The 13101-nt window shown below is 38.2% G+C and overlaps 1 protein-coding gene and 1 pseudogene across 2 annotated transcripts in view; one reads left to right on the top strand and one right to left on the bottom strand.

Annotated features, from left to right (window-relative positions):
- Positions 1-13101, bottom strand: part of PLCL1 (phospholipase C like 1 (inactive)) — a 336396-nt gene that overhangs the window by 199088 nt on the left and 124207 nt on the right. The window lies entirely within an intron of this gene.
- LOC123599279 lies at positions 4561-6965 on the top strand (annotated as a pseudogene).

The following is a 13101-nucleotide window of genomic DNA, read 5'->3' as shown; positions in this document are numbered from 1 at the left end:
GAGGGCAAGTGAAAGGTACAATGCTGAAACAGGTCTAATATGTGAAAATCTGTACAGTGATCACAGAGTTCCTTCAACTCCAGAACATTAGCATTCAGGTTGCATTCCCCTTGTCAAGTGACTGAAGATCCTTCTCTGATGATACTAAACTTACCCAAGAGAAAAGATTTATGTATAATGTTATTTTATGAGTGGGTGGGCCCCTCAACAAAAGATCTGACTAACTTGTCTGATCATCCTACAGTGAATTAGTCCACTTAGACATGCAAAGCCCAAAAATTCATTTCCAAACACACTTTTTCAAGAGGTCACTAAAGGATATGCCTTTCCAAACACAAAAAAATATGTAAGAAGAAAGACAATGTGGATTTAGGAAACATAGAGAGACATAGTGGGCAATCCCAGAATGATAGCTGTGCCTCAGACCCCGTGAACACAGTGCACACTGGGGCAGGAGGCAGAGGGCCTCCAAGAAGCAGGAAAAAAAGGAGTTGGTAAATTATCTGGCTGCTTGAGCATATAGAACACTGTACTGAGAGATATTTTGCAGAACTGTTAGAGGGTGTTGGAAGACATAGCATTCCAGAAAAATTAAAGGGGAAAAAATGAGGCAATTATTAACTCCAGGTAAAATAACAACAAAAATAAGAAAAGAAATGCAATCACACAGTAGATCACTCAACTGTGGAAAGCATTTACATAGTTATAAGAAGATACTGGGAAAAGATGTAACTAAAATTTCAGACATAATAGGAGAGTCTGGGTAGCTCAGTAGGCTAAGCATCCAACTCTTGATTTCAGCTCAGGTCATGATCTCATGGTTTGTGAGTGCAAGCCCCATATCAGGTTCCATGCTGTCAGCGCAGAGCCTCCTTGGAATCTCTCTGTTGCTCTGTCCACCCCCACCCCCTGCACTCATTCACTCTCTCTCTCTCTCTCTCTCTCTCTCTCAAAATAAACTTTTTTTTAAAAAAATACAGAAATTTAGACATAATAAATTATGTAAGGAGGAAGTAAATTTTTTACTTTACTACATAAACCAAATTATTTAGTGAAGTTAATCACATTTCAGATGCTTGGAAATAACAGTAATTCATGTGGGATTTTAAACTTAAAGAGGAGGTAAAACTAAGGATCCTCAAATACCCTAGAAGAAAGTAAAAATGATTAATCAATGAAAATCAATCATATTATTTTCAAATAGGGAAGTAAATGCCAGAATAAACAGCTAAAAACACTGAGATGGTTCTTCTATTAAGTGAAACAAGGTGGTAAGAGAAAAAAGAATATCGTTTTTTGTTTTATGCACTATAAAAGTTATTTGACTTAATAATTTTTATGTAATACTTTCACCATACTTTTTAACTTAAATAATTAGGAAATAAAGAAAAATAAAATAGTTTATAAATTATGGGCAACTCCAGAGAATGTGGCAATTATTCTGATATTCCAGTAATAATGAGATGCCTATATTATACAAGACAAAAAAATTTCCAAATTGGGAGAGGTCTGTTTAAAACATCTTGCAATAAACTATCTAAGTATCCATCACGAGGTACTATAATCAAAGCCTTAGTTATGAACCATTAGACAAAAGAATTTGTGATATGTCAAGGATAAATTTGGACAGATTTATCTTCTGATCTTATCTTTTAAGGGAGGCCAGAATTTTTATTGGTACAACTATACTTACTTATCAAATGTTTGTAATAGATAGGTTATGTATCCTTTGTGTATTTCTAATTTCATTTTCTAAAGAAGATGGAAAAAAAATTTCCTTATAGTTCTCCTCATACTTTTTATTTCCTGCTTTGAAACGCCAATCTAACTTCCAGAAAAGAAAATTGATTTCATAATTAGAGGAAATTACTGAGGAGGCAGGGGGAGGTTTAGAATGGTAGAAACAAGAGCCCCAAAGCTTAGTAGCGAGGAATAACTACATTGGTCTTTCTGGAATTTTGGTGGGGAAAAGACAGAAATTCAATGGTATCAGGGATTATGGGGCAAGAATTTTCCAGATAGGAAAAATCTGTGTTCTTCAAAGGCAAAGAGAAACTATGTAATTTAAAAAAGGGAGAGAGGGATTAGATGTGGTATGAAGGGAAATTAAAGACGAAAATAGATAGGGGCACCTGGGTGGCTCAATTGGTTGAGCATCCCACATTTGATTTCAGTTCAGATCATGATCCCAGGGTCATGGGATGGAGCCCCATGTCAAACCCCACTTCAGGTTCCACGCTGGGTGTGGGGTATGCTTGGAATTCTCGATCTCATTCTGCCCCTCTCCCCCATTTGCACGCTCTCTCTCTCTAAAATAATTTTTTTAAGTGAAAATGAATAAACTGAAAAACAAAAGTGGAGTTTACTTTTCAACAAGAGCTCTTTCCTGTGAAATTCAAAGGAAGACAATAACCAGAGACACGATTCTGAGAGAAACAAAAGGGAACATGAGGAATATATCCAGAATGGTCTTACTTTTTGACTGAAAGGAAGGACCCAGTCATCTTCTGATGAGGAAGTTAGGACTGGAAACTTAGAAGAGTGGAAGGAATTGAGAATAGTCATCTCCAAAATTGGACCACCATGAGTCCCCAGAGACAATTCCTGGACAAGGAAAAGGTTGGCCATATCAAGAATCACTCAGGAAGGGTGTCAAACAAAGATTCCACATCCTCATACTCAGTATTTCTGATTCAACAGGTCCAGGAGGAAACTGGGAGATCAATTTTTAAAGGCTTCCCAAGAGATCTTTATGAGTAGTTAAGTCTGGAAGCCACTTAATAGTGATCCCCAAGATACAGATAAAACAGTATTAAAAGGCACAAGTGAAGCCAAAGTATAAATGTTTGTCATGAGCCATTATCTATGGGGTTTTGTTATTTCCTCTGTCAGCAAAAGGAAGAGAGAAAGCAGAATTGTGAGGGCTAATAATCCACACAACAACTGAGAATTACAGCAGCATTAAGTTGCTGACCAAATCTCACCTCCTGGTTCCACGGCAAAAATGATTAAAACCGAAACACAAAACCTCATTTCTCATTCTTTTTTATTCAATTTTCAACCAAAAGTAGCTCCCTTCATTGATACAATCATTACCTCATTCTATGTGGGCACTTGTGTCCCAGGTGAGTCCTCAGTTTGAGTAAAAGAAAAACATACTATTTGATTCCTCGGTTTGGGAGTCTTTGCTAATGAATTTCTAGGGCTACGCTCTTAAGTGCTCTTAAAAAAAGGTGTCTACACTTACTGATATACTTAAGTCTAGTGTAGTCTCAGCCCTTAGAATTCTTTCTGTTTCAGACAGACATGGTACCCCACAACTTTAGAAAGTGATTACATACTGTACATTTGTAATAACAGTAGGGTTTTTTTCTTAATTTGTTTTGTTTTCATTAAAAGCTCACTTTCCCAGATCTCTCTGTCAGAAATCAAGAGGGAAAGGACAAATAAAAAATGAACTACACTCCTGGAACAGTATATTTATATAGTTCAAATGATGTTTTATGATCTTAAATACTGTTTCTAAAACTACATAATTCAAAGCACAGTATTTATAGTATTTAAAAATGACGTTCAGAAAAAAAACTGAAACCAAAAATATTATTAAGGTGCAATGGGAAAGACAATGGAACATAGCAAGATAGAAATGGTCTTTTATCATTGAAACAATAATACTGTTTCCTCACCCAAGTGCAGCCTTCATTTAAGCCCAGAGAATGAAGAAATGTACACATAATCAACTAAAGCAAGTTACAAAGGAAGCTGATCCATGACTTCATAAAATAATCTCTGTCACAGTACTGCATTCTGGGAAGCAGCCAGCTGTTTTCAAGCCTTAATGAAAAATGCCAGATAAGTGGCTTCACTTCAAAACACAGAAATTGGCCTGAGTAAATCAATGACTTTCTATCAGATTTTGATATCATCTGGAAAGGAAAATCCAGCCTCCTTCTGAAAGCTGAAAACCATCACTTCTTTAATCAAGAAATTTCCTCACTAGAAATAGGTAAAGGGATTAAGAGGTACAAACTTCCAGTTATAAAATAAATAAGTCACAGAGATGAAAAGTACAGCCCTGGATATAGTCAATAACATTGTAATAACGTTGTATGGTGACAGATGGTGATAACACTTATCGTGGTGAGCATTGAGCAATATATAGAATTGTCAAATCACGATGTTGTACACCTGCAACTAATATAATACTGTATGTCAACTATATTTCAATAATAAATTTTTGTAAACATTGCATTTGCTGGAAGGGAAATTCTGTGATCTAAAAAAGAATAAAGCACAAAAAAGCTACATTAAAAAAAATTCCGTGAGGGGCGCCTGGGTGGCGCAGTCGGTTAAGCGTCCGATTTCAGCCGGGTCACGATCTCGCGGTCCGTGAGTTCGAGCCCCGCGTCAGGCTCTGGGCTGATGGCTCAGAGCCTGGAGCCTGTTTCCGATTCTGTGTCTCCCTCTCTCTCTGCCCCTCCCCCGTTCATGCTCTGTCTCTCTCTGTCCCAAAAATAAATAAACGTTGAAAAAAAAAATTAAAAAAAAAAAAAATTCCGTGATAAAAGTTATGACATTTTAGTCATCTTAATCATTAAAGTGTCAGTTACCTAACTTCATTGGCTTTCTGAGTGACATACCCAAGTTGCTTTGATTTGTGTTCATTAAGCATAAAAAAAAAAACAGTAAGTCTAATGTAAAACTATATTATTATAAAATCAATGCTTGACATTTGAAACTATAGCACCTTAGAAATATTTAGCTCTTTTTTTAGACATGAATACTACTATGTTGAACATACATCTTTCACAAAAAGAAACTGTTTCTTATGAATTTCCAAAGGAAAAAATAAAGAAAGATAAGATATGCTTTTATTTACACAATTAAGAAACACGTACATTAGGACAGCGGTGTTCAAACCTGGCAACATATTTAAGTCACCAGGGACCTTTTAGAAACTAACAATACCCAGCCCACACAGATCAAATCAGTCCTCTGAGGGTGATACCTAAGTACTGGTGTTTCGTTTTGTTTTTTTTTACTTTTTTAAAGTTACGTGGGTGATTCTAATGGAGCCAGGTTTGAGAATCCTACATAGGGCGTGGACTCTCAAATTTGGCTGCACATTGGAACAACTTGGGGCAGGAGTTAAAAACAGTGGTTCTTTGGTCCTGTTATGAGCTGAATTGTGTCCCTCCAAAATTCATATGTTGAAATCCTACACCTAGATCCTCAGAATGTGAATGTACTTGGAGATGAGTTGTTTAAAGAGGTGAAATGAGGCCATGAGGGCGGGCCCCTAATCCTTATAAGAATAGGGAAGAAAGTGAGGAGAGATTAGGATATAGACCAGTACAGAGGGAAAACCATGTGAAGGAACAGGGAGAAAAGAATACTATCTACAAGCCCAGAGGAGAGTCCTCAAAAGCAACTAACCCTCGGACACCTTGATCTCTGACTTTTAGCCTCCAGAATCATGAGAAAATAAATTGTAGAAAATAAATAATCATGAGCCACTTACACAGTAATGCTTTGTTCTGGCAATCTTAGCAAACTAAAACAGGGCCCATCCTCAGAATTCTGATCTCACAGGCATGGGTGTAGCCAGGGATCAGCATCCAGGGCTAACGCCATGACTTTAGGTATCCTGAAGTCTGACTTCACCTGTTCTCCACTTGATGTTAGCTTGAGAGAGCAGCTGTTTCCACTTTGTAACACCTTCCTATTAAAGCTATTTAGTAAATGCAACCAAGATAGGAATAGAAAATTAAGGTTTTCGTTTTATTGAGGGCTTTGCTCCTTGCAGTTAAGAACTCTCACAAGAGAAACTCTCTTTCTCAACTGTTTCTAACACCATCAGCGGAAGGTGAATATTTTTTTCCTTATGGTGGTGGTATATTTGTTTCCTATCTCCACAGATACGGTTTTCAAAATTCTTATTTCTATTTATCCTTCTACTCTTCATACTGCCATACTCTATATCATTGAAAACTTTACATAATTATTTCAAAATATGAATTTTAACAGGCTCAATGTTAATTTAGAAGGCAACCGCTATACATTTTCTTTCCCCCTAAGAGTAGTTTCACAGCGTCTGAGTCACGCAAAACTCGGATCCAATCAGCTCTGCCATCAAATAGCTGTGTGGCCTTCAGGAAGTTTTATAAACTCTCCAAACTTCCAGGCAGTCTCCCTAAAAAGACAAGGTATGTGTTCCTCTGGCCCTTTCCCTCCTACCTGCTGGTAGAAGTCTGGGGCCCAAAATAGAAATGATGTTTTGACAATAGTAGAACAGCCCATTAGCTGAAAACTCCCACCTCAATTAAATATTACTTGAGAAAGAATTCAATGTCTACCTTTGCTGAAACACTCTATGTTGGGGATACCACATTACAGCGGCATGGCTTGTACCATATTCTAACCATTGTGTGGAGAAGAGTTTGAAGAAGAAAAAAACATGGAAGTTAGCTTTTTTGTGTCTGACATCTCAGTGAGGCTGCAGGAGTGGTCGCTGCTCTCCAAGCTTCACAATGCCATCCAAGCATGACAAGAAGAAGAAAGATACCAGAAAGGCGGACAAAAAAGACAAAGACCCAGTTAACAAACCTGAGGGCAAGGCCAAAAAAAGAAGAAGTGGTCCAAAGGCAAAGTTCAGGGCAAGCTTAAAAACCTGGTCTTGTTTGACAAAGTGACATATGACAAACTCTGTAAGGAAGTTCCCAACTATAAGCTTATAACCCCAGCCATGGTCTCTCAGAGACTAATGATTCAAGGTTCCCTGGCCAGGGCAGCCCTTCAGGAGCTCCTTAGTAAAGGACTCACTAAACTTGTTTCAAAGCACAGAGCTCAAGTAATTTACACCAGAAACACCAATGGTGGAGATATCCCAGCTACTGGTGAAGATGCATGAACAGATCCCACCAACTATACATTTTGAAAAATAAAAACCTCATTAAATCAAAAAAGGAGATAGAAAAATGTGGGAGTTATAAAATCAGTTAGGAGGTTACTGCAGAAGTCCAGGCTCAGGAGTTGGTGGCTTGGACTAACACTAGCAATGGAGGTACAGTTGGGAAGTTGGTGGAGTAAAGGTATATTCTGGGGGGATGAGTTAAATAGGTGACGGAGATCAAGGAGTGCACATGTTGTGATGAGCACCAGATGTTGTATGGAAGTGTTAAATCACTATATTGTACACCTGAAACTAATATTATACTGTATGTTAACTAACTGGAATTTAACTAAAAACTTTTTAGAAGAAATACACTTTGGAAGTGCAATCAAAGTGAATTAATGATGCACTAAATGTAGAGGGAGTTATCAAAGATGGCTCCCAATGTTATAAGATGATAGAGGCATTATTTACTCATGAAGACTAGAAGAGAAGCATATTTCTAGGGGAAGATCAAGACTTTAAACATCTAAAATTTGAGGTATCTGTGAGACACAAACATGGAGTTGTCACATCAGAGTTGAAGGGATGAGTCTGAAATTCAAACAAGTTTTTTCCAGAGGTGATTTGAAAGTAACTTTTCTTTTCATCATTAGCCTTGGGATCATTGCCCAACCCATCCCAAGTACAAAGCACAAAACAAGCACAGCCATCCAAATACCATCCTAAATATTTAGGGAACAGTAGGAGGCACCAGGTCAATCTTTTCTCCACAAGGAAAAATCATAATTCTTCTGATCTTTCCATTGGTTTTGTTTTGTAGCCTTTTCTTTCTGGTTAATTGACTTTAATAAATTCTTTAATCCTTATGTCAAACATTTGATTGATTTCCATTTAATCTTTCATTTTAATGTGTATAGTTTATGCATGTTTTCAAAATTCTGTCTAAAGTTTATTTCTAAAATATCTTTATCCAAAAAATCTCTGCAATATTTAGATGCCAATATGGCAGGGAACATCATGGAGTACTAGGTGATCACAATCTATAAAAGGAGCTAGTAAAGGAATTCAGACAAGGAGAGAAAGGGGATTTCTAAAATTTTATCCTGAAGTCAGAATTTTTTTAATTTTATTTATTTATTTTGAGATAGAGAAAACATGAGTGGTGGAGGGAAAGAGAGGGAGAGAGAGAGAATCCCAAGCAAGTGTCCACTGTCAAAGCAGAGCCTGACGTGGGGCTCGAACACTAGCCATGAAATCCTGACCTGAGCCAAAGTCAAGAGTTGGACGCATAACCGTCTGAGCCACCCAGGTGCCCCTAGAAGACAGAATTTTGACTTCTGCCTCTCTCCTCTGAAAGTACTCGTTCAAATTGTATCAATCATCTCAATAGTGCTTTTGAATATAAGAAAGAAACTTCTGATTTGATTGTTGTGGTTATGGGAAAGGCATTGAGGTATGGTGGATGTGCTGCCTTCACAAAATCAAAAGCATGAACAGTAATCTTCTTGGCTGTAAAGAACACTCCCCAGCTGTACATTTATAAATGTCCCTGAACTCAGTGAAAGTGGGTTTAGGGATCCATTAGGCATTTTATCTTATTATCCCTTGCTAACACTACTTTTAAAAGAGCTGAAGAAAGAAATCCCTTGGAAGACCACTTCCCATCCATTTATATCCTAGAAGGGACCCTAACAAAAACCACTTGTTGGCAAGCCAAATCACTTATTCTGAGACAAGAGAAGGAACCATAAATGCATCCATTTTAAAGTATTCATCTTTTAACTATAGGCCACTAATATTGAATGACAGCTGCCGTAAACTCTAATTGGCTAAGATGCATTAGAGCCAAAATACTTTCATAGTTGTCTTACAGATTTCTGGAAGCATATCACAGCATGTATCCTTGCAGCTATAACCATTTTAACCCAGCTTACTCTCCCAGGAAGTTTATTTTAGGCTATGAAATTTAAATACTGCACTTACTCAAAAAAAAAAAAGTATAAAGACTTTACAAAATCATTATATAATGCAGGATATTGGGACAATGTGTAAAATAAGGAAAAACTGGGGTGGCTGCGTAGCTCCGTTGGTTGAGCATCTGACTTCGGCTCAGGTCATGATCTCACAGTCCGTGGGTTCAAGCCCCGCTGACAGCTGACAGCTCAGAGCTTAGAGCCTGGAGCCTGCTTCGGATTCTGTGTCTCCCTCTCTTTCTCTGCCCCTCCCCCACTCACGCTCTGTCTCTTTCTGTCTCTCAAAAATGAATAAATGTTAAAAAAAATTAAAATAAGGAAAAGCCATGAACATCAAGAACCTTCCTCCTACACCTTGATTTTAAGTCGTTCAGCAGGCCCAGCTTCTTTGGTTTCCATCAGTCATTACCCTGATGACGATGAACCAGTACAAATAGACAATTTACCAATTATCCTCATTTTGTCCAAACATCAGAGCCTTTCCCTAACCAATCTGTCTAAAGATTTGCAATTGATCTTTCTTATTTTTCTTCCTACCAGCCATGGAGGAATTAACACGTAAAAAGGACATAAAGACCAGATGACAGGCAAAAATAAAAGGAGGAGAAAAATAGGGCAACTTAGATAATTCTCCAACTAGATAATGAGTTCCTGAATAATTAAGAATCAGCTAAGTAATGGTGCCAACCCCATTCACTTAATTTTTAAAAAAATTATCTTCTAAGTCAAGGGCAAGTCCTTTAAAGAGCCAGTAACTGTTCCACTCATACATGTTTGTTCCTAGGAGCAGGTGCCTTAAAATATTTCCTTTATTAATTTTTCACTTTTTATACATTGATCCTAAGCTTCACCAAAGAAGGAAAAAGAGAAAACAAAACAAAACCAGCAGACCTGAGCAAATCAGGATACTTTCCCTAACAGATGGGATCTTCCTTTCTTTTTTTTTTTTAATTTTTTTTTCAACGTTTATTTATTTTTGGGACAGAGAGAGACAGAGCATGAACGGGGGAGGAGCAGAGAGAGAGGGAGACACAGAATCGGAAACAGGCTCCAGGCTCTGAGCCATCAGCCCAGAGCCCGACGCGGGGCTCGAACTCACGGACCGCGAGATCGTGACCTGGCTGAAGTCAGACGCTTAACCGACTGCGCCACCCAGGCGCCCCGCTTCCTTTCTTTTTAACACTCACAGCAAATGTTTTAAAATGCTATGTTCTATTTCTTCACCATTCCTAACCCCATCGCCTCATGCCACTTTAATATTTACTCAAGGGATGCCTGGGTGGCTCAGTCATTTAAGCAACCAACTCTTGGTTTTCACTCAGGTCATGATCTTGCAGTTCATGGGATTGAGCCCCATAATGGGCTCCACACTGTCAGCATGGATTCTCTCTCTTTCTCTGCCCCTCCCCTGTTTGCTTATTCTCTCTCTCTCTCTCTCTCTCTCTCTCTCTCCCTCTCTCAAAAAAGAAAAAAATGTAAATATATTAACTCAAAGCCAGTCTATGCCTCACTCCAAATCCCTGCAATGCCTGGGAAAGTGTCTTACCCATAGTAGGTGACTAAGGAATAGCTGTTGAATGAAACTGTTTTAAAAACAGTTCTCTGCACACACATACACACACAATAGTGAGTTATCAAGAAAGTAAAAGTATCTAGAAATGGAGAATAACTGAATCCAGTGTGGTAGAGGTGTCTCAGCATAGCAGTTGCTAAACCATCACAAGCTAAAGAAAATAAATACCTAAGTTCTCAGTTCTTTCTTAGGACCAGAGCATGGAAAATAGCCACATCTCATCAGACTGTGAGTCTATGTAATGGGGAACTGAGAAAGGGCCCTGCAATCAATATAAGTAGCAATGGCCTAAGGAGAGAAAGTATGGGGAGGTTCCCAGACCTAAAACAAAGAATTTGGGAATTTTTTGGATTCTTTAGTCACATGTGTGTTACTCATTCACCATTCAAGAGAATTCATTCTAAAAATAGCATAGTTCTGATCCATGAGAGATATTTAATAGTCTAGCCCTAACCAAGATTGGGAATATACATGTAAAATGACCATCGCCCTCTCGTTTCAGTAACTTCCCTAAACACCTTTAACTTCTCTGTTTCCCCTGCCTTATTCAACCAACCTGGTAGTAGCAGAAACATTCAAGAAAGAATTTTACCATAGTCATTTATACTTCCACACCTGTGGTTTTACACCTGTGAATAAAGGGCTCTGTTCCATGGTAAAAAGATCGGTCAGTGAGTTGGTTTGTTGGTTGATTGGTAGGTAGGTCAGTTGGAGAAGAGCAAAAGGACCATTCAAATACCCCTGAAATCATACTCAATAAGATCATCTCTGAGCAGGAAGACAGAAACCCCACCAGGACCATTTGTGTGAAGGTACTGGTAGCTTCTGCCATGAAAGAGAAAAGAATGGGTAGAATGTGGGTGGAGAAATGAGTAATGTAATTAAGGACCAGCCTTATAAGTTGCTGCCCACAGCAACAGCTGAGCCCCCTGTAAGTCTAGTCAAGGTTAATTCTTTATCCTCTTTTCTCTTTCAAACAATGAAATATCCTCTGAGTAGTATAAATTATAGCAACTATTCCAAACTGCTGCTCTGCAGTGAGTGAGGTAACAGGAAAGTATATAATGAAAATGACTTCCACAGGCCTGGTCTAAACACTTTTCTAGGGACAAGAGAGCCTGGGCATGGCTGCTGGCAATAGACATTGCCTGCCTAGTCTCTCTCTTCCCTTCTGAGACCTCACACTTTCATTTACCTGTCAAGGTGGCCCTTATTTTCATTCCAGCCAGAATTTATCCATCTGAAATTTTAGAGAGCAAGCACAGAATGTGACTTGTGACTTGGCCCAAACCCCTCCCTTACTTTCCCTGCCAATCTCCAGCCAACCTGTCCCCCATAACCCTGATGTCCATAGCCTCTGCTCTCTCAGAGCTTTGATACAGAGTAAAGCATGAATATTATAAACAGTAACTTTGTACATAATTCAGCAGACCATTTTATTGAAAAGGAGATAACAGAAGATACAATAAACCAAATAAACCTTTTCCAGATATAATAAAAAAAAGTTCACAAACCTTGAGGAACTTTGTAAGAACTTCTCCTTATGTAAGAACTTCTGTGAGTTACAAATGCAAATAATAAAACTCCAAACATTGCAGATGTGTCCTGGTAGGGCAAAATGGTTCTCTAAAAATTATGGAGGCAGACGACCTACCTACGGGATTAGAGTTTAGAAATTTTGATGTTTGTACTTTGTAGCTCAGCAGGCCTGACCACTGATACAAGCAGCTGTTTGATACAAATCAATAAATTAAGATCTATGAACACACATCACTTTTCCTAAGCGTACAAGGAAATGGAAGGTATTGAATAATAAGGTATGGTAGGAAAATAAAGTCTCTTTACACAATAAACTATTAGGAAGAAAAATAAAAGGCTCCGTTATTTCATTTTATTTTTAACCCCTTAATTTTCACACAGTCATATGTAAAAGAATCCAAACATTTTTTTTTCTCAAGATACGGCATTAAACAACTCAACTGCAAAACACCTGAGGGTTAGTTCAGTCACATCATTTGCATGTGTTGTATTTTGTGAAGAACACATCTGTTGGAGTAGTGATTCTTTTTTTAATTTTATTTTAATATGAAATTTATTGTCAAATTGGTTTCCATACAACACCCAGTGCTCATCCCAACAGGTGCCCTCCTCAATGCCCATCACCCACTTTCCCCTCCCTCCCGCCCCCATCAACCCTCAGTTTATTCTCAGTTTTTAAGAGTCTCTTATGGTTTGGCTCCCTCCCTCTAACTTTTTTTTCCCCTTCCTCTCCCCCATGGTCTTCTGTTAAGTTTCTCAGGATCCACATAAGAGTGAAAACATATGGTATCTGTCTTCCTTTGTATGACTTATTTCACTTAGCATAACACTCTCCAGTTCCATCCACATTGCCACATATTTCATTCTTTCTCATTGCTAAGTAGTATTCCATTGTATATATAAACCACAATTTCTTTATCCATTCATCAGTTGACACATCTCCAAAGGCAAGGGAATTAAAAGCAAAAATGAACTATTGGGACCTCATGAAGATAAAAAGCTTCTGCACGGCAAAGGAAACAATCAACAAAACTAAAAGGCAACCGACGGAATGGGAAAAGATATCTGCAAATGACATATCGGACAAAGGGCTAGTATCCAAAATCTATAAAGAATTCACC

The sequence above is a fragment of the Leopardus geoffroyi genome, chromosome C1, assembly GCF_018350155.1.
Source record: "Leopardus geoffroyi isolate Oge1 chromosome C1, O.geoffroyi_Oge1_pat1.0, whole genome shotgun sequence".
Classification (NCBI taxonomy): domain Eukaryota; kingdom Metazoa; phylum Chordata; class Mammalia; order Carnivora; family Felidae; genus Leopardus; species Leopardus geoffroyi.
The sequence above is the reverse complement of the archived record's forward strand: the minus strand, read 5'-3'. Positions and strand labels throughout refer to the sequence as shown.